Raw genomic sequence first — 27,746 nt, 5'->3', positions numbered from 1 at the left:
AATGTGATGCCGCCAGTTCTGTTTTTCTTTTTCAACATTTCCTTAGCAATTCAGGGTCTCTTCTGGTTCCATACAAATTTCAGGATTGTTTGCTCCAGCTCTTTGAAAAATGCTGGTGGAATTTTGATTGGCATGTCATTGAAAGTATAGATTGCTCTATGCAGTATAGACATTTCAACAATGTTTATTCTTCCAATCCATGAGCATGGAATGGTCTTCCATCTTTTTGTGTCTTCTTCAATTTCTTTCATGAGTGTTCTGTAGTTCCTTGAGTACAGATCCTTTACCTCTTTGGTTAGGTTTACTCCCAGGTATCTTATGGTTCTTGGTGCTATAGTAAATGGAATCGATTCTCTAATTTCCCTTTCTGTATTTTCATTGTTAGTGTATAAGAAAGCAACCAATTTCTGTACATTGATTTTGTATCCTGCCACATTACTGAATTGCTGTATGAATTCTAGTATTTTGGGGGTGGAGTCTTTTGGTTTTCCATATAAAGTATCATGCCATCTGCGAAGAGAGCTTGACTTCTTCATTGCCAATTTGAATACCTTTTATTTCCCTTTGTTGGCTGATTGCTGTTGCTAGGACTTCTAACACTATGTTGAACAAGAGTGGTGAAAGTGAGCATCCTTGTTGTGTTCCTGATCTCAAAGGAAAGGCCGTCAGCTTTTCCCCATTGAGGATGGGTTTTTCATATAGATTTTATGATGCCAAGGAATGTTCCCTCTATCCCTATACTTCGAAGTGTTTTAATCAGGAACGGATACTGTATCTTGTCAAATGCTTTTTCTGTATCAATTGAGAGGATCAGGTGATTGTTCTCTTTTCTCTTATTGATTTGTTCTATCACGTTGATTGATTTGGGAATGTTGAACCACCTTTGCATCCCATGGATAAATACCACCTGGTCATGGTGGATAATCTTTTTAATGTACTGTTGGATCCTATTAGCTAGGATCTTGCTGAGAATCTTAGCATCCATATTCATCAGGGATATTGGTCTGAAACAGTGCAGAGATTCCTTAAGAAATTAAATATAGAGCTACCCTAGGACCCTGCAATTGCACTACTGGGTATTTACCCCAAAGATACAGATGTAGTGAAAAGAAGGGCCATCTGTACCCCAATGTTCATAGCAGCAATGGCCACAGTCACCAAACTGTGGAAAGAACCAAGATGCCCTTCAATGGACGAATGGATAAAGAAGATATGGTCCATATATACTATGGAGTATTATGCTTCCATCAGAAAGGATAAATACCCAACTTTTGTATCAACATGGACAGGACTGGAAGGGATTATGCTGAGTGAAATAAGTCAAGCAGAGAGAGTCAATTATCATATGGTTTCACTTACTTGTGGAGCATAAGGAATAACACAGAAGACATTGGGAGATGGAGAGGAGAAGTGAGTTGGGGGAAATCGGAGGAGGAGACAAACCATGAGAGACTGTGGACTCTGAGAAACAAACAGGGTTTTGGAGGGGAAGGGGGTGGGTGTTTGGGTGAGCCTTGTGGTGGGTATTATGGAGGGCACGATTGCATGGAGCACTGGGTGTGGTGCATAAACAATGAATTTTGAAACGCTGAAAAAAATTAAATTAAAAAAGAAATGAAGTCCCTCTGTCTTCACAGTTGGAGGAGTCAGGAGAAAAGTTCTGAGCTTACTGTTTGCAGGAGACCATGGATGACCCAGTGTGTAGGAGCCCAAAGTTGTCCCCATTCCCACTACTCCCCGCACATGATTAGAGAGAGGGAGACTCGAGGGGTTCCCACCACATTCTGGGTTTGCTGTTTACCTCCGCAGAGCACCCATGATGATTTAAATCATAGCTCTCCAGCAGGGTCACAGCTCCTGGTGTATCCCTAAGATCCCCGCTGCCCCGGGCAGCAGGCAGTGGTGGGTGGGGTGGTGGTGGTGGTGTGGCAGGGCAATGGGCCGTGTGTGTGTGTGTGTGTGTGTGTGTGTGTGTGATTCTGAGCTGTGAGAATGGGTATAAAATCTGCCAGTTGGCAGCTTTGAGAAAACAGAGAATACCCACCTGGAGTTCTGGTCTGGGGCACAGAGACCCCCAGAGAGCCAAATCACCAAACAGTGAGTTGCTCATAAATTTGAGTAGGGTGTGAGAAGCAGAAGAAACCAGTGAAATCTGTAGACATTGCCTGCTAACCTCACATCATCACAGAGGAGGAGGCAGTGCTGCAGGCTCTCTGCAGGGTGAGTGCGGTGGGAGTGTGTGCAGGCGTGCATGCGCATGCACACGCACACACGTGCACATTCATTCTATAATGACCTCTACTGAAAACTCCTCCGCCATCCTTCTCATCCACAGTGTTGCAGCAATTAGGTAGGACTTGGGCAGAATGATTCACGCTTCAATAAATTCAATTTCAACAAAACATAATTATGGTGAGTCACCTAATCGCAGCTGTAATCACGGCCCGCCCCTCCAGAAGTCAAAACAGTTGAGGACATTCAGCAAGGGCGTCTGTTCCCTCATTATGACTGAAGTTTGAAAATTTTGCCAAGCAGCCATACTTGGGACTACAGTTCCTTCTTAATTTTTAAAATTACGGAATAGTTCAGACATACATAAAGGTGCACAGCATACCCTAGTGAATACCCTTGTATGCGCCAAGCAGCTGAAAAAGAAAATGTTACAAATAGGCTTGAATCCCTGATCCTATCCCTCTATTTGTCAGTAGGTATTTGCTTTGGGTATTTATCGTTCCCATTGCTGCTTTTACATATCTACTCTCTCTCTCTCTCTCTCTCTGTAATCTTAAAATCACATAGCATAGTTTTTGTGTATTGAATATTATTTTTCATTTTTATTTTTTTATAAAGATTTTATTTATTTATTTGACAGAGAGAGGGTGAGAGAGGAAACACAAGCAGGGAGAGTGGGAGAGGGAGAAGCAGGCTTCCTGTTGAGCAGGGAGCCTGATTCTGCAAGGCTCCATTCCAGGACCCTGGAATCATGATCTGAGCTGAAGGCAGATCCTTAACGAGTGAGCCACCAGGCACCCCCAGTGTTAATTTTTTTTTAATTTAAAGATTTTATTTATTTATTTGACAAAGAGAGATCACAAGCAGGCAGAGAGGCAGGCAGAGACAGAGGGAGAAGCAGGTTCCACAATGAGCAGAGAGCCCGATGTGGGGCTTGATCCTAGGACCCTGAGATCATGACCTGAGCTGAAGACAGAGGCTTAATCCACTGAGCCACCCAGGGTCCCCACCCAGTGTTAATTTTTAACAAGTTTTATATAAATAAATAAATAAATAAATAAATAAATAAATAAATAAATAAATATTTTAGAGTGGGGAGGGACAAAGAGAGAGGCAGAGAGAGAATCTTAAGCAGGCTCTGGGCCCAATGTGCAGCAGACACAAGGCTTAATTTTAAGAACATGAGCTCAGGACTGGAGTGGAAATCAAGATCTGTGCTTAACCAACTTAGCCCGCCAGGCACTTCTTGAGTGTTGAGTAAATGGCATCATTTGTGTATCCTTCTGCCACTTGGTTTCTTTGCTTAACTTTTTGATATTTTTCATATTGAACATATATCTCTAGTTTTATCATATTAACTGCTGTTTAGAGTTCCATATACACATATATCAAAATGTATTTTTTATCCATTCTCTTCTTGATATACATTTAATTTGTTTCTAACATTTTCTACGACAAGTGATATTTGCAGGAATATCCTTACACGTGTTTCCTGTGCCCATGTGTGAGTTTCCCTAGGGGTGGCCGGGGAGTGGGGTTGCCACTTGTTGGGTATCTGCTTTGTCAACTTTAGATGCTGCCAAATTGTCCTTTAAAGTACTTGTACCCATTTGCATATCCACCAGAAGTTTAGAAGAGTTTCTGTTGTTTGTTTTCTCACCAGTACTTGATACTGTCAGACTTCTAATTTTTGCCCATTTGATAAGTGAAACATTTCCTCATATAGTTGTAGTTTACCTTTTCCTAATTCTTGCTGAGATCAAGCAGCATTTCATAGCATGAGGAACCATTCAGATGCCTTCTTTTGTGAATTGTCTGCTCATGTATTTTGCCCCTTGTCTATTGTTTACATTTTGGGGAGGTTTTTGATAATATATTAAATCTGTTCCAAATATGGCAACACAATTTCTGCTTATTTCCTTATCAATTTTAATAAGTAAGTTGTATTTTTCAAGAAATTATTCTTTTCATCTTAGTTGTAAACTATGATGGTATAAAGTTCTTTCTAAGTTCGCTTATTTTTTTAATGTCTGTAGGATTTGTGGTGATAATGCATTTTTAAAATTCCTGACAGTGGTGACATGTTTTCTCTCTCTTGTGAGTTTAACTAGGGATTGATTGATTTTGTTTTGTTCTTCAAAGAACCAGCTTTTGACTTTTTTATTTTCTTTATAAATAATTTTCACTTTCATTGATTTCTATTCTTATCTTTATTTCATTCTTTCTACTTTGGACTTACTTTAATCTTCTTGGTAGAGCTTGCTAAAGTAGATTAGGTAATTGTTTTCAGGCCTCTCTTTTTTTGCACTTAAATCTATGTTTTTTCCTCTGAGCCCCACTTTATTACATCTTCTAAATTTTCATGTTGTATTTTATTTATCATTCAGTTCAAAGTATTTTCCAATTACCTTTGTGATTTTATATTTGACTCAAAATTATTTAAATGTCTGACATTTAATGTTCAAATAATCAGATTTTCCTAGATATTTTATTATTAATTCATTCTCTTGTGATCATAGGAGATGATACACATGATTTCAGTCCTTTTGAACTTACTGACACTTGTTTTATAGCACAAAATATAGTCTAGCTTGGTGAATATATTATCTGTGTTTAAAAGGAACTGGTACAGCCACTCTGGAAAACAGTATGGAGGTTTCTCAAAAAACTGAAAATAAAGCTATGCTACAGCCAGGCAATTGCACTACTAGGTATTTACCCCCCAAATGCAAACATAGTGATTCAAAGGAGCACCTGTGTTCCAATGCTGATAGCAGTAATGTCCACAACAACCAAAATATGGAAAAAGCCCGGATGTCCATCAACAGATGAATGGATAAAGAAATGTGATACATGTGTGTGTGTGCATTCACACACACACGTGCGCGCGCACACACACACACACACACACACACACACACTGGAATACTACTCAGCCATCAAAAAGGATGCAATCTTGTCATTTGCAGCAGCATGGATGGAACTAGAGAGTATTGTGCAAAGCAAAATAAGTCAATCAGAGAAAAACAATAATCATATGATTTCATTCGTATGTGGAATTTAAGAAACAAAACAAAGGAGCATAGGGGAAGGGAAAGAAAAATAAAATAAGACAAAATCAGAGAGAGGGACAAACCATAAGAGACTCCTGACTCTAGGAAACAAACTGAGGTGTTAATAGTGATGTTTATATCTTCTAATTGTTTTTATCATTGATGAGAGAATGGTGTTAACACCTGCTATGATTATGGAATTGTCCTTTTTTTAATAATTCATGCAGATTTATTATTAGGTGCAAACATATTTATAATTATTGTCTTCCTGGTGAATTGCTCCTTAAAAATTCATCTTTGATTATACTCTTTTTAAAAAAGATTTTGTTTATTTGAGAGAGAGAGAGAGAGGGAGAGAAAATGAGCAGGGGGAGGGGCAGAGGGAGAAGCAGGCTCCCCACTGAACAGGGAGTCCAATATGGGATGGATCCCAGAGCCCCAGGATCATGACCTGAGCTGAAGTCAGACACTTAACCCACTGAACCACCCAGGCGACCCTTGATTATTAAACTTTGTGATAAAGTCTATTTTAAAAATCTGATATTTATATAATTATTGCACTCTTCTTATACTTACTGTTTGTGTGGTACACCTTTTCCATCTATTACTTTCAAACTATATGTGTTTTCATATTCAAAGTGTGCCTGTTGCAGGCAGTGTAGTTGAGTCTTCTTTTTTCTATCAACTCTGGCAATCTCTCCCTTTTAATGCTTAGACCATTAACATTTAATGTGATTAGTGATCTGGTTGAATTTAGGTTGACTATTTTATTATATGACCATTTGGTTTTTGTTGTTCTGTTCTCCTTTCCCTGCCTTATTCTGGATTATTTGACTATTTTTAGTATTCTATATTAATTTAAATATTGGCTTAAAGTTATACATTATTGTATATTTTCAGTGATTGTCTTATATATTTGTAGAATAGATAGATTCACAGTCTATTAAGAATTAATATTACCACTCATGTAAAATAGAGAGACTGACAACACTTTCTTCTACTCTACACCCACCATCCTTTGTATAATAGTTGTCATATGTATTTCACTTATACATTGAAAACCTCACTAATATACAGATTTTGGTTCAAGCAGCTACATGTACCATAAAGAGCTTAGGAGGAAGGAAAGTAGTGTTTTATACTTACCTAGATGTGATGGCTTTTTCGATGTGTCCCCTTGGGTAGGCTGAACTAGAGCTCCAGTTTTTCAGTCAAACACAGATCTTAAGTGCTACTGTGAAGGGACTTTGTAAATAGAGTTAAAGTCCTTAATTACAACCAGTTGACTCTAAATTAGTCAAAAAGTTTTTATTTTGGGTTAGGCCTTTATAACAGGGCTTAGGCTTCCCATGAGGTCGGAGACTCCAAAACATGTGAAGTTGTCACCTACTGATTATCTTTCCCTCTTGACCACCTGCTCTAGCCAGACCTATAATTGTATAAGCCAATTTTTTGTAATAATCTCTCTCTCTCTCTTTTTCTCTACCTCTGCCTATATATAATTCTACCTCTACCCCTATCTATATCCTTTTGGTTGAGCTGGGAATTATATATTTGATATTTTCCATTTTTAATAGTCTGTGCTTTCCAGAAGATGTCAAGTTTTACTTTTACTCTAGCATCATTTTCTTACAGCCTGAAGAATTTCCTTCAGCAGTTTTTTGTAGCACAGTTTTGCTAGCAATGATTCTCTTACATTTTCTTTTTCTGAAAATATCTTTATTTTTACCTTCATTTCTGAAGAATATATTGCTGAATATCAAATTCTGGGTTGATAATTATTTTTTTTCCTTTTCAGCACTTTAAAGATGCTGTTCCACTGTCTTTTCACCTCCCTGGTTCCTGATGAGAAATCTGTTGTCACTTAAGTCTTTGTGCTCCTCTGTGTAATGTACCATTTTTCTCTCTCTGCTTTCAAGATTTGTTCTTTATTCATAGCTTTCAGCAGTTTGATTACAACGTATATAGGCAAGACTTTCTTTGAATTTATCAAAAGTATGATTGGGGTTTGTTGAGTTGCTTGAATTTGTCTTTCACCAAATTTGGCAAGTTTTTTGAACATTATTTCTTCAAATATTTCTTTTGCCCTGATCTTTTCTCTTTCCTTCTGGGACTTCAGTGACATGTGTGTTAGACCTTCTGGTGGTTGTTTTATTTTTACTTATTAATTTTTGGAGTCCATTTCATATCCTGGATACCAATCTTTTGTCAGCTTTGTATTTGCAAATATCTTCTGTTAGTCATTGCTTATCTTTCCTATTTTTATAGTATCTTTTGTTGTATATAAGTTTTACAGTTGTTTTAATAGAGATGAATGTATCAGTCCTCTTTAAACTTGTTACCATAAACTTGCTAGACACATCTCTAAAGGCAGGGGAGGCGAATGCAAAAATGAACTATTGGGACTTCATCTAGATAAAAACTTTTGCACAGCAAAGGAAATACTTGACAAAACCAAAAGAGAACTGACAGAATGCAGAAGGTATTTGCAAATGTCTTATCAGATAAAAGGCTAGTATCCAAAATCTATAAAGAACTTATCAAGCCCAACACCTACAGAACAAATAATCCAATCAAGACATGGGCAGAAGACATGAACAGACATTTCTCCAAAGAAGATATACAAATGGCCAACAGACACATGAAAAAATGCTCCACATTCCTTGGTATCAGTGAAATACAAATCAAAACTACAATGAGATACTACCTTGCACCAGTCAGAATGGCTAAAATGAACAAGTCAGGAAATGACAGATGTTGGCGAGGATGCAGAGAAATGGGAACACTCTTACACTGCTGGTGGGAATGCAAGCTGGTATAGCTACTCCAGAAAACAGTATGGAGGTTCCTCAAAAAGTTGAAAATAGAGCTACCCAATGACTGGCAATTGCACTACTAGGTATTTACCTCAAAGTTACAAATGTAGTGATCCTAAGGGGCACCTTCACCCCAATGTTTATAGTAGCAATGACCACAATAGCCAAAATATGGAAAGAGCCCAGATAACTATCAACAGATGAGTGGATAAAGAAGATGTGGTGTATATACATATATGTGTACACACACACACACACACACACACACACACACACACACACAGGAATATTACTCAGCCATCAAAAAGTATGAAATCTTGTCATTTACAGCAACATGAATGGAACTAGAGGATATTATGCTAAGGAAAATAAGTCAGGCAGAGAAAGGTGATTATCATATGCTTTCACTCATATGTGGAATTTAAGAAACAAAACAGAGGAGCAAAGGAGAAGGAAAGGAAAAATAAAATAAGATGAAATCAGAGAGGGAGATAAACCATGAGAAACTCTTATCTCTAGGAAACAAACTGAGGGTTGCTGGAGGGGAGGTGGTTCAGGGGACTGGGTAACTGGGTCCTAGACATTAAGGAGGGCACATGATATAGTGAGCACTGGGTATTATAGAAGACTAATGAATCACTGAACTCTATGTCTGAAACTAATAATATACTATATGTTAATTAATTGAATTTAAGTAAAAAACTAAAAAAAAAAAAGAATAAAGTTGTTGCCTTAGGTATTTTTGCATGTATGGATTAAAAACATTCTATCTCACTCCAAGGTTTTAAAGAGATGCTCTAATTTCTTCTAAACGGTTTTAAGGTTTTCTTTCCCATATCTATGTATTTAATCTCCATTAAATGCAATTTTGTTCAAGGAGACATGTAAGAATTTAATTAAATTTGCTTTGCATATTAACAACCAGTTATTTCAGCACTTCCTCTTTCCTCCCCTGATCTGAATGTCATCTCCGTTTTGTGTTGTGTTTTGTAATATGTCATTCCCCTTGTTTCTTTTGAAATGTATTTGCCATCATCAGGGGAAAGACATTTTCCATCTAGGAAGATTTGCTGGTGTCCAACCAGTACCAAAAAGGAGGACAAGTCAACTGTAAGTGGCTTTTAAAGACCAGTAGGCACTGAATTGGCCCCTTCAGAATCTTTTTTCTTAAAATGTATTGCTGATTTTCCAGAGGAGGAATTTAAGTGAGGGAGAGAAGGTAGTCAACTGGCAAATGCAATCTCTCTAGGTAGTGAGCTTTGGGAAGGAATGGCTGTTAATCAATTGTTTTGTAATGTCCAAAGACCACTAAGCTTATTAAAAATCAGTTGACCTTGAGAAAGAAATCTTGGCTGTCTTTTCCCATCACTTTTCCAACTAGGAAAGCTATTTTCCCCTATGAACACCAATTTTGAGTGTTTTTGGTAGAAATAGAGGCATTTAGACTCCCTCAAACTCCAATTAAAATCAAATATCTCAAGCCCAAGTCACACCTTTGGTCTTGGGAAGGGGACTCCTTCTCTAACCTTTCTTGGTAGTTGGTGAAGAGCTACAGGAAAGAGATGGAAAGCTTCTTTTAGCCACTTTTTCCTATGTTGAGCTACATTCACAATCAGAAAACATATCAAAGGATTGGTTTATACTTGGCTTAAAAAATTGGTAGTTGCTATGTACTTACATCCTTCAGCTCTTTTGTCTTTGCAATAGCTGGCCTATTCAGAACCTGAACTGACTGGAATGATCAGGTACTCTGGGGCTGCACATGGGTTGCCTGAATGTTTAACCTAGTGTTTTCTTTTTTGTTGCAGGAAAGGATTAACACAAAATTGTTACTCTGCGCAGTGAACACTGAAGGAGTAAAAGATTAAAAAACTTTTAGCTTGTATATACATTTTACCAAAAAGCTAGTTTGAGAGCTCTGAGAAATAAACTATTCAATTTTTATTTTTGCCAAATTGTCCTTAAAGTGTAATAGACTCTCTTAAACATACACATAGATTGGGAATTTCTGTTTTTATTTTCTTGGTAGGTAAAATTCCCTGCAGTACCTTTATATGGTCTACAAATCCTCTTTGTCTTCTCCAGACTGTACTCTAGGGCTGGAAATGGGCAAATCCCTTTGCTTCTTTTCTTTTTATTCTGAATTCAAAGCACTGAGAACGGCCCTCTCCCCCCGCAACACCTAGTCCTCAACATGAAAATGGGGTGAGGTCTCCTAAGCCTTCTATTGGATGTTTCCTTGGCCATCCTTGGACAGTCAGCAGTTACCCACTTTAAAGGTTATGGACACACCTGTATTGACATACTGCTGAGCTGGCCCATGGACTATAAAAAATGGCAGAGGGCACCTGGGTGGCTCAGTGGGTTAAGCCTCTGCCTTCAGCTCAGGTCATGATCTCAGGGTCCTGGGATCGAGTCCCGCATCGGGCTCTCTGCTAAGCAGGGAGCCTGCTTTCTCCTCTCTCTCACTCCCTCTCTGCCTGCCTCTCTGCCTACTTGTGATCTCTTTCTGTCAAATAAAATAAATAAAATCTTAAAAAAAAAAGGCAGAAAATATGAAAACTGTAGGTCTTGACTTTATTATGAAACCTCTCTGTCTTCTATAATTTTTATCTTTAGCTGCCTTAGGTCAGCATGACTATAGACCAGCAGTGCTCCACAGGAGAAAAGCCCTGGGCTAGGGGCATGATGTGCTAAGAGATGGAAACCTCAGTGAAACCATTATTTCTGGGGGTCAGTTTTCTCACTGGCAAAAATCAGGGGTCACAATGCCAATTAGGGCTAGTCATTTAGGGTAAGTGAGATAAGCAGGCCTGGTTGGTTCCTTGAAGCCCTAATTCATTTTCCCCTAATGACATCAGTTTAAAGAGGAGTTCCCAACTTGACCATTGCCATGGGACTGAGGTCCACAGTGTTTCCAGATCTTCTGGTTTTTCTAGATCTGTAGTTATATGAATTTTTAACAAGGAAATATCTTAATATCTAAGTATTGGCAACTAATTCAAAAATTTAAAAATTAAACTTTCCATGGCCCTAGTAAAATATGTCTCAATCCCTGGGTCACCAGTTGTAACCTCTAGACTAAATGGTATTTAAAGTCTCTTCCAGTTTCGAAATTTTATACTTTAATTATCCAAATGGTCTGAATTGAAGGCAGAACTGGTGTTTGAATATGAGGGAGATTTTCCTGGCACCCATTTCTTATATTTTGAAACAGGTGACTGAAGGAAATTGTGAAATGTCCTTCAAGTGATCTTCAAGAATAAGAGACACCTCCTTCTGTCTGGGATTAGTTAGGAGCAGTTGCAGGGAGGGAATGGATATGTTCTCTCGCAATTCTTCTTGTAGTTTAGATGTTGTCAAAACTGCATTTTGTGAGTTTTATTTAAAATATCCTTAGGTCCTCTTAGGGGAGTGAGGAGGTGGTAGTTTGGTTTCTGATTCCCAGGGCCTCCCCCTTCTCAATTCCTGGAATCATCCTGGGGTGCTCTGTGAGCTGAAATTTAAAGTTTCAGTTTCTTGCTTCCCTTCTAAGGTTTAGATTAAGTTTCATAACTTGGAACTGAAATCAGGGCAGTAGTTGGAGTGTGGATGAAAATGTCTACGGCTACAGTTGTCTGCATACTAATGAAAAGCAGAGAGAGCAATAAATAAAGGTGGAGATGAGTGATGGCAAAGATAAGAGACTTTTAACCTCACTTCGTTTTTGCTACAGTTCAGTTCTTAAGAAAATCGATCCTCATGACCTCCATCCATTTTCCTATGGATTAAAAACACCTAGGAAACACACAGACATCTTTTGTACACTTAGTGTGCTCAAGCCCAGAGTCAGCAGTTCAATAAGCAGATAGAATTCAGTGTAGTTACTGATTGTATCAGTAAGTCCTAGGTCTCTTATTCCACAGTAACCACAGCAAAATAAATATACTACAACCCTTTGGAAGAGGCAGAATAGCGGCCAGAAAGAAAGAAAGAACATATACACATTAAGTTATTAATCAAACCTATTTTGACAGCACAATACATATTAAGTGAGTAGAGGAAGTTGAGTGAAGCCCAGAGAAGCGAGCTCGGCCAAGGATACACTTTCATGTATAAATGAGTAACATGGATCATTGACTGAACCCAAGTGATTTTGATGGCTAGATGGAAAGATAGGGCTGTCTGAGTTGGGAATTCTCTCCATCACCACTGTCATCCCCAAAATTTAAGTGCTAATCTTATACCTGCTAAAGTGGGAGAGTGGCAAAAGCTCTATTTAGATACCCTATGTTGGCCACTTGTTGTCTTCCTGTAGCATCAATTCTCCTTTCAATGATACCATGGTGAGTTTCCTGTGGGGTACCACTCCTCCAGAAGTTCACATAGTCTTGGTGGACCTGTCAGTCAACTGGCAATGTGATAAATGGTTGGATCTAAATAGCAACAACTAGATTTGCTCTGAGGAATTTGAATAAGTGGAGTGACAAGAAAGAAGTCCAGAGTTCATCCTGACAGTGCATCCTGAAGAGACAGTTGATTTGTTCCCTAATGCTATTCTGGGCCCTGTTCTTTTCTGAGGTCTGGTAGTTCATTTTTTCCAGTGACTCACAGAACTATTCCATAACCTTAAGAGAAATCCTTCTTTATATTTAAGTTAGCCAATCATTTTTTTTGCTTGCAATCCAGGAAATTTAACAAGTATGTCAAACATCTTCCTTGTGAACTCACCAGCTGAGAGCTGATGGTGAAGAAAAGATAGGAGAATATATTGATAAATAAGTAGAATTAGTAAAGGATTTGATGAGGTTACTGTATCCAAATTCAATATACAAAAATCAATTGTATTTCTATATGTTAGCAACAAATTATTAAGAAATAAAATCAAGAAATACAGACTGTTTATAATAGCATAAAATATTAAATACTTGGAAATAAACCAAGGGTTGATGGAGAGGAGGTGGGTTGGGGGGAAGGGATAATTGAGTGATGGGCATTAAGGAGGGCCCTTGATGTAATGCACACTGGGTGTTATATGTAACTGATGAATTACTAAATTCTACCTCTTAAACTAACGAAAAATATCAAATGCTTAAAGTAAATGTAATGAATCTATATGTATACAATCCCTATATAGACATTTATAGAATATTATTGTAACTAAAAAAGACTAAGTAGATTTTCTTTTTAAGTTGCTAGTTTGAGAGATTTCTGAAACAGAATCTCAGAGCTGACACAGTAAAATTCATCTTTTTTGCAGATAACGAAAACAAGATGAGAAGGATAAACAACCTATTCAAGTTAGGCCAGAAAGACCTCAAGCAGTCTACTTCTACTACCAGCTTGCTGCCCTGGGCTGCCAGTCTGGGCATCCCCACATTTGGGGCTTGACCACACTCCTTGTCTCCAAAGGCCAGTGCTTAATACTGGCTTTGAGTTAGCTCCGCCACTTTTCTCAGGGCATTCTAGCTATGAGGGGTCTGTGTTCTTTCTCTCCATCTTTCTTGAATATTCTAGTACATAAGTTCATAAGGTGAACTCACTATGAGATTGTCTGCCTGAATTAAGCATGTAAATCCAGTTGATTTCCAGAATTGGCAATCTGTAGTTCTTCTGACTCTTTGAAAGTAGCAGGTTGTCACTGGGATATTCATTCATTCCACATAGTTCAAGGGACCACAACTTAACAAGAGGCATCTTTTCATCACATTTTTCCAGTTTCTGGCTACAGACATTGTATAAACTCCCATTTCTCCTCTTCCATGTGAAAAAATCAGACTTCAGTAACCAAATTCAGACTAAGAACTGCAGTTTCCTCCCACCCCCATGCTTGAGTTTCCTTCTGCTGTTTTTTCCTCTCCTCCATGGGTTATTTTTTCCAACTTGGGAGACAAGGAGAATGTGTATCCCAGGTAAAGCGAGGAGGGAAAGGAGGAGCCATGGCACAGACACATCAAAAGAGCCCTTTGTGCTCAGGGCACATTATTCCTGGAATCCAATCAAGTGCCCAAAAACCCAACCAAGCTTTTCAGACAGCACAGAAACCAGTCATGCAGGCCTCTTACGCTTTGCCTTTTTTTAAAGCTTTATAGGGTACACTGAATTATTTGGTTGGGTCTTTTCAACCGTGTGACATTTGGGTTTTCAATGGCACAAATGGAGTTGATCATTAATTATTTGGACGCTTTAATTAAAAAAAAAACCCAACTTCACTGTGGATTTATGAGGGTCTGCTGGGGGGCAAGGACAAGGAGGCCTTTAGTGATTCCCTCATTTGAATGAGAGTGAGGGTTGGGAAGGTCTAGAAAGGAGCACTATAGAATCATCTTCCAGGAAGGTCTTAAACCCAAGTGAGGGTTTATTTAGGGAGGAGAGGCCTACAGTGAAGAAAATGGAAAGGACAGAAGGGAACAGAATTCTGGGACGTGCCAAACGCATTGGGGTAGGGTGTTTAATGAAAATCAGTGGTTTAGCAGGGAGCCATCAAGGTCTTCTGAGTCAATACCTGTCAACGTGAAAACCAGAAAGTCCAATGGATTCGGGTTGGGGAAGAGCTGGTTTCTGGACCATTTGATTAACTGAACCAGAGAATGGAATTTGTCAGTGGAATGTTGAATGCCCAGAGGATAGGGTGAGTGTCTTCTGGTTTCAGAACAGCGAGGTAGTGAGGGCATCACATTGCTCCCTTCTTTTTGGGGGCATGTTCTCCAACTTTGCCTTCTTCTCTAACATGGATGTGTGTCCTCCTTGAGTCTCACACAATCTCCATTTCCTGAAATCCTGAAAAGGCTCTCAGAATCCCAAAGGATTCCAATCCTCTGTGCTTCTCCATGAAGGCACTTCCTCTCAGTGACAAATGATCTCGTGTGGGTTTGGGGAACATGGGAAAGGAAATAAACTCTTCTCCAGAGATACCAGGAACTCCCTTTTCTTCAGACTCTTGCATCTAGTAGCCTCAGGAAAAAGAGAATCAGCACATTTTAAAAATGCTGATAAAAAGTGCTTATCCTTGACAACACAGTGCACAGCCCTACCATACGTGGAAAAGAAACACACTGATTTGTGTGCACCTCTTTGCTGATTTCCTCAACTGAATTTTTAAAGCCCCTGCCTCTATTCAAAGTAATTCATATAAAGAAAAAAAAATCACAAAAAACTTGGATGTCCCTGATATCTTTCCTTCTAAAATCCACAAAATTATTTTAGAAACTGTTCCTATGCTGCCAGGAGACTAGACAGCATTATTTATCCCATTTTGCAAAGGAAAGAAACTGAGTCTGAAGGAACTCAAGCAACATGTCCAAAGTTATAAAATATTAGTGGGCTGGAATTTTGGCCTTTTGGAAACAGGCATTTCTCACAAAAGACGTCACAATCTTATCCATGGGATTATAGAATTAGGCTATCCAGATGGTGTTTCAGGAAGAAATCCAGAGCATTTACAAGTGGGTTATTTGTTTTTCCTTACAGCTACTTCCACGCAAAGTATGTCTCCATTTTAGAGAAGAGGGAAATGAAGTTGATCCAAATTTTTTGTAGCAAGTCTGTCTGAGGTGTAGCAGTGGTGGTGTTCATTCTGTCCCAAGTTAAGGGCAGGAGGGGGTCATGAAAGACTCTGAAGGTAAACTTGGCTGAAGTTGAGATTTGAAAGTAAAATGAGAGAACGACTGACTGAGAAGTCTGATATGTTGGACCCACTCAACATGAAAACAAATGTGAGATTGAATGCCTCCCAACATCAGAAGATCAAGATCAAGTGTCTGGGGGCAGGAGTCCAAAGCCCAAGAGAAAGGGCTGGACACAGCTTTCACCTCTGCAGGTAGAGAGAGGAATGGGCCATTGTTCCAGGAACTTGTGGGCTCCCCAGGAGTGTTATTTACCTCAATTAGTCAGGGAAAACACAGAGACATCACCAGTGGGTTTCAGCAGGTAAAATCACAAAGACATGGTTTGGAGAATATGTTGTTTTACCACTATTTTCCTCACAGAGAGAGGCAGGAGCTTCATTTGGGTGTGGGGTTGTAGAGTATAGTGATTGAGAGAGGTTAAACATTCTAGGTGACACTGACCAGGCTCAAGGCACCCACCAGTTTTCATTCCAAATTATAGGGGTAAAAGCCAGTCATACTCTTGCACTTGCACCTTGATTTAAGATATTACATTATGATAAAGTTTTATCTTATTTCTAACTCAAGGTTTATAGGTTTCAACATATTTTGGGGCTGTCTGGCTATGAAAGATAAGATCTGCTACATAAGTGGTACTTATTGGAGGGCTCAAATCCTGAACTAGAACCTCTGCATGTAATGTAGCTTTACCAGGAAACTTCTTTCCCCTGGTCTTTACCTAATAGGTTCATCTTCTTCATTCCTGTCTCAGCTCTGTGTCAGCTCCTCAGAGATGACTTCCTCTACCCCTAGGTCTAAATAAGATCTTCATGCAAGGTCTCTCCAAGTGTCCTGTATTTTCCTTCAAAGACCTTATCACCTGAAAAAGTAGTTACAAACTGATAAGCTATATAATCCTTCTTTTTGATACTAGGTAGTAAGGTCCTTGAAGGCAAGGACCACATCTGCAATCCATGCTTGTAATGCTTCCACTGTCAAGCAATATTCATTGAGTGAAGGAATAAATGGTTTCATCAGGAAAGCTGAGATTTAGTCTTGATTCTGCAATGTTTGCTTGAGGGGCTGTGGCCTTTCTTGGCTCTAGTATCCTAATCCGTTAAATGATGCTGTTGGAATGGATACACTGTGGTCCCTTGTAACAACACCTCTCTATGATCCATTGTAATCCCCCTGTGGTTGGGTCCTTCTTGGGCAGCTCCCTCAGCTCTTTCATTCACCTCCCAAATAATCCCAACTCCCTTACATATTAATGACAAGGAGTCTTTTCCTGTTGATTCCACAGCTCTCTTGGAAGATACTATAGCTCACAAATCTTACTGCTGTACTCCCCAAGTTCCCATTTGACATTTCTTCCTGATTTGATTTTCAACTCTCTAGCTGTTTCTCCATTCCTAAGCTTCTCTCCACTCTCTGCAGCCTCCCAAATTTCTCTCTTTTACTTAGAGCAGTTGCACACTTGCTTATACACCCTTCTCACTCAGCTGCTTCAGGGCAAATGGTTGTTGCTCCTCAGATGTCTAGTGAACTGGCAGCATTTCAACCTCACTGTGTCTTCCTTCCTTCCTCCCTTCCTTCCTTCCTTCCTTTCCTTCCTTCCTTCCTTCCTTCCTTCCTTCCTTCCTTCCTTCCTTCCTAAGATTTTATTTATGAGAGAGAGAGAGAAAGAGCAAGCATGAGTGGGGGTGGGTGGGAGAGGGAGAAGCAGACTCCCTGCTGAGCAGGGAACAAGACCCTGGGATCATGACCTGAGCTGAAGGCAGATGCTTAACTGACTAAGCCACCCAGATGACCCATCACTGTGTGTTTCCTTCCAACTCCACATTTAGTGATGATGTTTTGGAGGCTTAAGTAAGCCACGGTGGGAAGACTTGCCACAGAAAGTGTCAAGCATTATAAATCAAGGATTTTCTCTCTTGGAGAACTTGTTACACAGTTACTGGCACACCACTGTCTGAGCTCCTCCAGCAAGGTTATCATCTAGTTTAGGAAGTTGGTTGAACCCAAAGACCCTTGGTCATTGCACTTATATATAGTTTTTTAATTCGTCATGGTCTTGGCAGAGTAGTAGGAGCTGAGAAAGTTCATATAAAATGGTAGCTGTATTGGTCAAGGTCTGTCCAGGAAAACATAACCTATGCCAGATAGGTTAAGAGAGGAACCTTAATATGGGAAACTGGTACAAAGTAGGGTTAATAGATCTAAAGGGGCATATGAGTGAAGCAAGCCCTAGATCAACAGGATACCACCACTACCTTTAAAGGCTGGAGAGATGGGGAGGGGAGGTGGTGTTACTCGAGTTTGAAAGCTAGAATTGTAGAGGAAGAGCCTTCCTGGTGAAAGTGGGACCCCAAAGAAGACTAAGCTGCTGTTGGGATGCTCCTAAAGAATGGAATGAGGGGAGTACCTGGGTTTTTTCCTTTCCCCAGGAAAGAAATTGGCCAACCTTAATCAGAAGTCAGTTGGAATGGAGTTTGGGAAATATAGCAAGCAAGGGTTAGCCCCCTGTGACATACAACAGGACAAAGCAGGGCTGACAATGAATCTGACTATAAACAGGCAAACCATCATCCTAATAACTCATCATATTCTGGATAATAATATCCCTAAACGGGCATCCAGTACTTTCAATTTTATAGCCAGTCACATGACTTTCCTAGAGTCCCACAGTCAAGGCTCACTCTATGAATCCAAATAATTCCCTTGAGACTGACTCCCAAATCTATTCTATAGTAAAGACAGATCAAGTTTTAAAAACTCATTGTAAGATACTGACAATCCTAATATAGCTTCATAATCACAGGAACCAAGGATGATTACATTTATGGAAAGGTAGAAGCTTTCCTAACTTTTATTAATGGGGCTGAAATAGTAATGACTAGAGACATTCTTCCCCTACCCCCATCTTCCTTTTATTTATTTGTTTCTTATTTTCTAAGAATCCAGGCACTATACCAGATACTGAGGTTATAAATGTGTTTTAGAATTTGTCTTCAGAGAACTTATAACATGGTTGAGAATCAGATAATCACAGGCAGTGCCTAAAGGGCCTGGGGAACTCTGGATTCATGGACTAATCTTAAAGAAATACAAACTTATGCTTCTTGGCCTGCTTTCACCTGAGCTGGCAGCAGGGGCAGATAATGGGTCACTGGGGTTCTTCTTAGCAGCTTCAGTGGCTCCCTGGGGCTTGGACACTGTGGGGTTAATCTCTTTCTTCCTCATGTGAGGCTCATCTTCCCCTGAGGGTATTTCTACATTTGTCTTTTAGTAAATACTCATGCTTTCCCACTTGGGTCTCTGCTCATCTTCCCATAGGAGATAGTTTCAGTATCTTGTCTCTTGTATTGACAGTGACTATAAGTCCAGTGTGCTATCAGCTCAGCAAATGTCAGATTTCTTTCCCACCTGTAAGATGAGTCTGATTTTTGGGGTTAGATGAGGCTAGGCCCAGTGATGTGTAGGAGAGCTGTGTCTGTGATGTGGTGTGTTCCTGCCAACATGCTCCTGGAACTGGACCCCTTTGTCATGTCTGTCATTCTGGCCTATCAAGGGAGGCCAGAGTTAGTCAATGCTTCCCACTCAGCTTGGATGTCCAGTCTGTGCCCTCCTGGAGGGTCAGACACAGAAAGCAAGAAATGCAGAGGGTAAATCTGAGATTGTGAAAATGAGAGAATAGGCACAGAGAGAGAGAGAGAGAGAAGAGAGAGGCTCTTTTCTGTTGCCACTGTAGCAGTGCCAGATACTGGAAAGAGGATGGATATGTAAAGAGGATTCAGAGGATGTTCTCTGAGTGCTCTGAATTTCCAGTGGGAAAACCCTTGTCCTGTTTCTTTAAAGAAACTCAAAGAATGGGGTGCTTGGGTGGCTCTGTCAGTCTGCTTTGAGCTCAGGTCATGATCTTGGGGTCCTGGGATGGAGCCCTGTGTCTGTTGTCTTCTGTCCCTCCCTGCTCATGCTTGCTCTCTGTCTCAAGTAAATAAATAAAATCTTAAGAAAAAAAAGAAATAAAAAACAACATGTGTAATTTAATTTTGTGATTTGGGGTGCTTTCACTTTTGGAGGTGGGATTCCCAGAAACTCAGCTACATGCAGGATATATTCTGAGGGTATGGGTTTTACAAGGTTGTTGAATTATCTGATGTTCAAATTATGAGCAGCCACAAGCCCCTGCAGAAGCAAAATGCACATGGTGATGGACAGAGCCCTGGATGCAGTGCAAGAAGATGTGTTGGCTGCTTCCTTCCCACGTGTGTGTGCTCAAGCAAGACACTCATCATCTGCTCATCAGTGTCTTCATCTGCACAAGGCAAGAATGACTGTCCCGACCAATTTACTCAAGTCTGTTGGGAGGCTTGGCCAAGTGGAAGCACTTTATAAACTGGAATGTATTACAACCATGCAAGGGGATTATTCAAATGGCATTTTCTGGTAAGGTGTGGCTGCCTTCCACAAAGTAAGGGTCAACTTACTAATGCCACCCTAGTAGATGAAATGGTCTCTACTCTCATCTTCTATTTTTCTTTTTACTACATTAGAAACACAGTCCTCAGGGTTTGTAGGTGACAGTTGCTAAACAGTGCATCTAACTTAGAAATGCTTACAAAAATTCCACTCAACTTGGTTTAAATTGTCTGCATTGTGGAGGAAAAAGTCATAAAGCTTTCTCCAGAAGGAAGTGTGTGACCCAGGCCTGGTAGGTTAGAGCTTTGAAGGGTTGGAGTGGCTCTAGCAGCCACAAGTCCCTCCAAAGTGCATCGGAGTTTCTCAGGTTTTCAAGGACATATTCTGCAGTCCACTCACTGAGTGTCTGTGTGTACATGTGTCTTTGTGTGTGCCAGTGCATTTATTAGAGGATGTGGTGGTGGCTTAGAGCAGGTAGGTTTTGAGTGCCAACAAACTGCTTGCTTTTCAGAAAGAGTAGAGTTTTCCTTGGCTCCACTGCCAGCTGCTTTATCTGTTTTCATTTTAAAGATGTGTTTCCAAAGCACCATTTCCTGAAATCTTTTGGCTGCAGCCAGGTATGAGATTCCCAGTTGCAAGCCCAGGGAGAAGGTGAGCTGCCAGGGAGAAGTTTACAATAGGGTGGGTCGTCCAGAGGAGTGCCAACTGAGGTCTTGCCAGGAAGTGAAGAAGGAGCCAGAAACAAGGACCCTCCATGGGAAAAATTCTCCCTCCAGCTCTGACTGGAAAGTCATGTCTAAGATTTTAGTTTGAATAATCAGACTGAGTTCTTGTAATTGAGGAGGGGATATCAAGCTTCAAGTTTAACAGAGTAAGATGAGTTGAAGTGAGTCCTTTCCCATGAAGCCTTTCTGCTAAACCCCTTTATAACATTTCCCTATTTTTAGCATCTACCCTATCTAATCTTGATCACATCCTTATGTGCTTACTGCTGCTTGGGTAAATATTTCACCTACCCTACCAGGATTTTAGCTCTGAGCTCATGTCCCATTTATTTATAAACTCTTCAGTGTCCGACACAGTGCCTAGATCACTGTTTGTGCTTAATAAATGTTGGTCATGTAAGTGACTAAATTATAAAAAAACGAGCTATTCATGAGGTTTTGATGAAAGATTCATTTATTTAACGTACATTTATGGAGCACCTAAATACACCAGTCCCTGTTGCAGGCAGTGGCAAGAGGCTGGGAAAAAAGTACACATGAAGATAAAGGGAATGACCAGAAAGATAACTTCCTTTTCCCCTACTTTCTATATTCTTGATTGTTGAGACGCTTGTGGTTACACTCAGGTCCTCTTCTTGTCATTCCCATATTCCTGGACGTTGGCCTTGTCCAGGGCCTGTCTTAGGCTCTGGGGCTTACTTTGTGGGTCCTCAGTAGGTCTTTAGCTAGTTAGTAAACAGAATATCTCTTTCAGCTCTCCTATCTGACCTAAACACTCAAAAATAGGATTTTTAAAAACCAATTCCCTAGCTATTAAGCTGATAAGAACAGATACTACACTGATCTTAGCCAAAGACCAAGAGGCAATCTCAGTTCCCTAGCTATCAAAGCTTACACGCTTGCATTGTAGCTAGTTCTGGAGACCAAATTTCTATGTTTCTCTCTGACCTAGATGAAATGTAGATGAAAATGGAAACTTGCCTTAAAGGGGGACAGAAGTTGCTGAAAAACCCTAGGAGAACATATGTAGAGAGGGGAAGGGCTGAGGTAGGATCATTCTATATGGAAGAGCACGGGAGAGTCTCATGGTTTCATGGGAGGATCTTCTGCTGCTTCTACAATGGCTGGTGTTCTTCAGATTTCATTGTGGGAGAGTCCTGAAGAACATGGGCTTGGCAGATGTCAGTTTACACTTTGTTATATTTGCAGGAATGGGAGGAACTGGCACAGAGAAGGGAGTTATATTTTTCCCCTGTGTGGCCTCACAAGACTGAGCTGGGCTCTCTGGGTCCAAGTTACAGAGAGGGAACTTCTTCCTTAGCTCAAGTGAAATCATTTTTGTTGTCTAACAATGAAGTACACCCCAAATTAATGAGTTTCCTGCTATTGGAGGTTCTCAAGGAGAGATTAGATGGAAAGCTGGTGGGATTTTGAGATGGCTTTTGCCTCAAATGACCTCTTGGAATTTGAGATGAACCATAGTTCATGCATTTCTCTCTCTGACAATGGTTCTGGTCATGGGCACCAAGGTAGCTGTTCATGCTATCGTTTTCAAAATGTCAGAGCTGCTACACTATTCCTTTCTGACTTCTGTCTGCCAGGGTCTGATATTGCTAAGTGTAGCCTAATCGAAGGCAAGTTGGCTCAACCTTCCCCACCAACAGACCAATGATGGCAGTCCCTAGAGGTTGCTTGAGAAGAAATTTGAGACAGCAGGAGAACGTGTGGTCATGTAGCCAAGTTTTGCAGGACTGGTAACCTGCTGGATACATACCTGCCATTCCTGGTTATCTCTGTTCTCCCCTCTTTTCCCCTGCATATTCTAAACAGAGCCTTTTGGCTCAAATCCTTCTCTTGCCATAGTCCCATTAGTCTTTTTCTCCTTATTTACCTTCTAATGGTTCTGAACTATGGCTTCTTCCCCCTTCTATGATATAGACTTTTCTAGGACCATGTTATTCGTGAAAACAGAACACTGGGGCATGAGGAGTGATCTAATGGTATTTGGGCAGTCTGCTCTTCCCTGTCCCCTTCCCTTCTGTTATCAGTAGGACCAATGCTGAAATCTCATGAGTCCTTGTTAAAAGGTAAAAAACATCCCACTCTCACTCAGGAGGCAGTCACTCAAATGACAGCTAGACTCTATCTATGTAGTGTAGACTGTTTGTTCTCATTCTTTTCCTCTGAGAATATGAGGCCCTGCATGGGGAAGCTGAGAAGAAAGGGAGAGCAAGGCAGGGAAGGGAGTCATGAGGGCTGGGAGCTTCCAGACCTGCAAACTGTCTCATTTGAAGCAGTCTATTCTGACTTCTTCTTTGTGCAGATGGGGAACCAAGGACAGTCAAACAGATTTGATCAACGTCATAGGTGACAAAGGCACACTCTCATCTTTGCCTGCTTTACCTTTGGGAGTCCTTGAAGGTTTCTGTCTGAGGGCTTTTCCAGGATGGAAGTGGGGTTCTTCAAATTGGAAAGTTTGGGTACATGATGGTTACTGCAGTATTGCAGAATGACAGAAAACATCATATGGTTATATCTCTATTTGAAGCTGTGTCAAGGCTAATCAGTGCTCCTCCTTTGGTTCATCTATTTTGGGAAAAAATGAATAGTAATTTCCTCATTCATAGAAAGTGTAGGAAACATGAAATGATGCTCTTGGGCTGATGTTCTGGATGGCAGATCTTATATTACATAAGATTTCCTAGCACCAAGTAGGTATTTCCCACATGCTTTCATAGTAGGCTAAACTCCACCTTTCCCACTTGTAGGGTGGGAAAAGGAAGTAGATTGAGATGCTAGAGACATTGCCTACTATTCTATGGATTCACTATGCATTCATAATAGGACTTTCCAGACAAATGACAGATGTTGGGACCATTTACTGTTCATCCCAGGGGTTCAGTGGAATGGCAACAAGATGTCCTTGCTTGTCTAGGGCTCAAGCTGTCCCGTATAACCATATCACCACTGAGCAGAGCAGAGGCTCAAAATGGTCTTATAATCCCCTTCTCCTTTGGGGCAGATTGTCAGTGCGTGTGTGTGTGTGTGTGTGTGTGTGTGTTTCCCAACACTTCCAAAATTGTAATTGTTTATAGTAACTAGAGATGGCAGAACCTGGCTGAAGGGGGAAGGCTGAATTTTATCTAACCCCAAATTTAGTTCTCTTAAGTTTGTCCAAGTTCCCGAGACGCTTTACCCCTGTAAGCTAAACCACTGTGTGTCAAGGGAAATATAAATTAAAAGCTCCATTTTTCTGAGTTAAATGGAAGCTTGGTCCAAGGAAGCAGATTCTTGCTAAGCTCCTCAGATCTCCAATATAACATAGGAACCAGAGTATGTCAGTGTATGACTTAGACTTGATGAATTCTGGAAGAATCTAAAACTCAAGGAATGTGGGAGTTATGCAGAGCCAGGAACCCAGCCTAGGTTTGACTCATCAGAGCTTTTAATAATCAGGTCGGAAATTCCATGGTACTATTGAAAGGAGCAAATCTCCTTCCCTTTATACAAAATGGATTCTGAAACTATCCGTATTCTCTAATTGGACTCCTGGATGGACGAGTCAAGTGCTATGCCCAGACCAAGAACAGTGACGCCATGGTCATCCCCATGTTTGTTGTAGAAGGGCAGCTAAACTTCTAGTACTACATCAACTGTCCAATTACGGATCTCTGGATTGTATGATTTGGAAGACACACAATTAAGGGGATAGCTCTGGCCAAACTTGAGCTTGTAAAACTGGTATGAAGCCAATAAGAAGTAACACAAACCTCCTTCAATTTCTCTTTGCAGGGCTAGAGATCAGGCTTTGTAGGCTCAAAGCTTTTATAGTGAAAGACAGAGATATTGGAAATCATGTGCTTTCATGGACACTCACAAAACACTATAAATCCATTTTCTGCACCTCCACGGTCTGATGACCAAGCCAGCAAACCAGTATTTCCCATGGTTACCTTCATAGACCTCAGAAAACATTAAGAATAGATGATGAGCAAAACTATTATGAAGTATTAAAAGGCTGAAAACAAGAACCATATTTAGCTAAATTATTAAAAGCCACCACAGATAATTTAAATAAGTCCCCAGGGACAGTATTTTTCAAGAGTGGTCAGTGGCTGACCACCATTTAAAAAACACACTTGGGGTTAAAATGCAGATGTCAGGACTCTACTATCGAATCCATTGAACTTAAGTTTCTGGGGGTGGGGATGGGGACGTGAGTCCAGGGATCTGCATTTTGAATAAAACATTGCCATAGACTGAATAGATAGTCAGCTTTGCACATCTATGCACTACGGTTTTTAAATACAGTAGATGCTATTGGGATAAACAAATACAACTCATCTTCAAAGAAATGCTGAATTTACATAGTTTTGAGTCCTGTTGCACTCTTAATCAATAGATACCAAACATAAGACAGTAGTTTATGAAATTTCTTGGCTTTAAAAAATGATATTCACACACTTAAAGCCTTGCTCTGCCCAGAGATGTAAAATATACATTATCTGGCTGCAGCCCTCAGCCCATGGCTGTTGGTTACTCTCTGGCATGCTATGGCAGAAGCCCTGAGTTGTGTTGGAATTAAGGAGGTGGGAGGAGGCCCGGGGTTGGCAGAAAAGCTTTGCCTGAGTGATCCGAGGCCTGGAGAATTATGACTCCAGGATGAGGTGGAAATTGGCACCTCATGGCTTTGTGAGGCTACTCTGACTCGTGCCTTACCCTTTCAGGGTGCCAAGTTGCAAGATTAGCTCTATTGCTTTGGGGCTGGACTCGATGTTTGGAAAACTGGTGACTCCTTGGTGTCATAGCACCACCACACCCTCTTCCTGCTGTCCATGTTGACCACCCAGCCTGAGCACACGACCTCCTACTCCTGGGATGGTGATGTGGACTGACCTCTGCAGAATAGGGCTGAGAAGTCCTGTGGGCAGTCCTCCTGAGGTTACTTTTGGACGCATGTCTTTAATGCTGTCCTCTTGGGGCTTGTGTGAGGAAGTCAGAGGTCTCTTTCAACTCTGTTCCAACTCCAGGTCACTGAACACATGTATATATTATCACTCCACATGGGCAATTTCAGAGAAACAAAGCATGTATACCACTCAGATGAATTACATAATTGTTTCCTAAGAACTAAAAATGACAATTTTCTAAAATTATTCCGTCAATGCTAGGAGTATTAAAAGTTCATCATCTCTTTTTTGAATATTTGTAAACATAGGAGAAGAGTTCTAAAATATTAACTGACTTTTAACTTCTGATATTTACTCCATCCACCCCCCAGGCACTTATGTGTGTATGTGCATGCATGTGCACATGTGCAAACACATGCACATACACATACCGTTTTCAACCTGGTGGAATGTTCTCAGGGTAAGGTAAGGCTAACATCATGTCATAGATTAGAAACAAATGCTATCTTTGGCTTTAGTCTTTTTTAGTATTGAGGTATAATTGGCACATAACATTATACTAGTTTTAGGTGTACAACATAATGATTCAATATTTATTTACACTACAAAATGATCACCACAGTGTCTACTTACCGTCCATCACCATATAGAGTTACAAGCCTGTGACCTTAAGGAAATGGAGAGGAGAAGACTCAAAACATAGTACAAAATGCCTGGGAGAACCACCATTGGAAAACATCCTCCCAGGCAGAAGTAGAGAAGGCAGTGGGCAGGAAAGTCTTGAGGTTTTGGCCTTTGGTGGGTGCCAGAAGGAGAGGTCCTCCTTCTGAGACAGAACTTCAGGTTGGGAATGTCTTTGCTATGAGTCTCAGCAGAAAATGCCATACTCATGTTTGTAGGGCTCAGTATAGGCCCACAGGCAGCAGAATGGGATCTATATCTACATATGGCAGCACAAGGAGTCTCTGGGCCTGAACTAGAAGGTGGTGGGAGCACAGGACAGCTCAGTAGCAATCTTCTTGGACTGATGGCCCTCGGTGACCAGGTACACAAAAGATATCGCTGCAAACACCCATATGGACAGATGTTCTCGGGTCCAATGGGCTTCAGTCCTCTGTGAGCCCTGAAGTTAGTCCCTGCCTTGGGGAAAGTGAAGGATTCTTGACAGGATTAAGCATAAGCACATCAGAATAGCACCTGAAACCATAAATTTAGTAGTTAACTCCCCAAAGGGTATGTTTCCTCTGTTCCCTGGTGGTGGTCTGCAAGTTGCCACCCATTGCACAGGAAAGACTACTGAAACTTGGCAGAGCTAGTAGTGTTTCAGTCCTTGCGTCTTTATTAAACACCTATGATGCTAACTGGAGCCCATTCTAGGCTTAGAGGAGGCTCCGTGGTCACTTAGGGCTTTGAGACACATTTTACTGCAGCAAAGTTCAGAGTTAGGGCCAAGGAAAGGTTATGTTAGAGCCTCCGAGTCAGGATATTTTCTCTTGAATCTGCATGATTTGGAAAAATGTGAGTCAGGACAGATGAGAAAGACAGAGAGAAATAGAACATCTAAATAGTTCTAGGTTCACTCCTTCAGGCCCACAAATGAACATCTACTTTAATCATTCTGTCTTTGATTTGGTTCCTCAGATATGTCCCTTCTAAAATGTAATTTCAAAAGTGGAGAGGGGTAACTGATTTATGCCATTGTAAAGTGGGCATCCCCCCCACCCCCAAAGTCTAGGAAATGTCTTGCAGATTTCAAAGTCTTCTTAACCTTTTCTGACATTTAAAAGCAAACAGAAACTCTGCCAGATAAAAGTGAGCTGAAAACAACGGTCAAGTTGATGTCCAACTGGAAGGAGCCTGGTTCCTCCAAATTCCTTCCCTTTTACACACTGTCCATTATGAAATGGCACCATAGAACATGGATGTTTCACTCTTAAAATGCACAGACACACACACGCATGCACACAGGCATACACACACTAAAGTTTCTTGTCGTGGCTAA

The 27,746-nt window shown here is 40.5% G+C and overlaps 1 pseudogene; it reads right to left on the bottom strand.

Moving 5' to 3' along the window:
- Positions 1–21,604: 21,604 nt before the first annotated feature.
- LOC125096490 (uncharacterized) lies at positions 21,605–21,702 on the bottom strand (annotated as a pseudogene).
- Positions 21,703–27,746: the final 6,044 nt, after the last annotated feature.

The sequence above is a fragment of the Lutra lutra genome, chromosome 3 (assembly GCF_902655055.1).
Source record: "Lutra lutra chromosome 3, mLutLut1.2, whole genome shotgun sequence".
Taxonomy (NCBI): domain Eukaryota; kingdom Metazoa; phylum Chordata; class Mammalia; order Carnivora; family Mustelidae; genus Lutra; species Lutra lutra.
The sequence above is the reverse complement of the archived record's forward strand: the minus strand, read 5'-3'. Positions and strand labels throughout refer to the sequence as shown.